This window comes from Monodon monoceros, unplaced genomic scaffold (assembly GCF_005190385.1).
Source record: "Monodon monoceros isolate NGI ecotype Baffin Bay Population unplaced genomic scaffold, NGI_Narwhal_1 Super_Scaffold_8, whole genome shotgun sequence".
NCBI classification, from domain to species: domain Eukaryota; kingdom Metazoa; phylum Chordata; class Mammalia; order Artiodactyla; family Monodontidae; genus Monodon; species Monodon monoceros.
In genome coordinates this window covers 70,894,729-70,895,245 of record NW_021703785.1, presented here as the reverse complement: position 1 = coordinate 70,895,245, position 517 = coordinate 70,894,729, and the positions used below count along the sequence as shown (strand labels likewise).

At 80.3% G+C, this 517-nt stretch overlaps 1 protein-coding gene across 1 annotated transcript in view; it reads right to left on the bottom strand.

Moving 5' to 3' along the window:
• Positions 1-504, bottom strand: part of GPR12 (G protein-coupled receptor 12) — a 3,453-nt gene extending 2,949 nt beyond the window's left edge. Inside the window, exon 1 of the mRNA XM_029210341.1 lies at positions 290-504. The gene's annotated coding sequence lies outside the window, so the exon portion shown is untranslated. The remainder of the gene's footprint in view (positions 1-289) is intronic.
• Between the last annotated feature and the right edge of the window lie 13 nt (positions 505-517).

Sequence of the window (517 nt, the reverse complement as noted above, 5' to 3'; positions counted from 1 at the left end):
AAACCCCCCCCCCCCCCCCCCCCCCCCCCCGCCAGCCGCCCGGCGCGCGTGCACACACTCACACCCCGGCCAGAACAAAGAGGGTCCGGCCTCCCCCGTGCGCACGGGGCAGTCGCGGCAGGGCCACGAAAGGCGGGCGCGCGCGATGGAGGTGTGGACAGACACAGAGACAGACAGACGCCCATGCACCACGGCCGCTGCCCTGGCGGCGGGGGCGCGGCGAACGCGAGGGGACTCACGGGGCGCCGCGACAGGCTGCCCGCGGGGACGGAGGCATCGCGGGGGTCACCTTGGCGCGCCCAGGCCGGGGGGCTCCTCCGCTGCTCCCGAGGCGCGCGGGCGACCCGTGTGGCCTGTCGGCGCAGGGCCCGCGGGGCGAGGGGCGGCTGCCGCGCTCGGTGCTCGGCCGGGAGGGCGGGGCGCGCTCCTCGCCAGGTGAGCAGCGACGGCAGGTGAGCTGCGCGCTCGGCTCGCGCGCCCGGCTCTCCCCGCCCGGCCGCCCGGCCGCCCGCTCGCG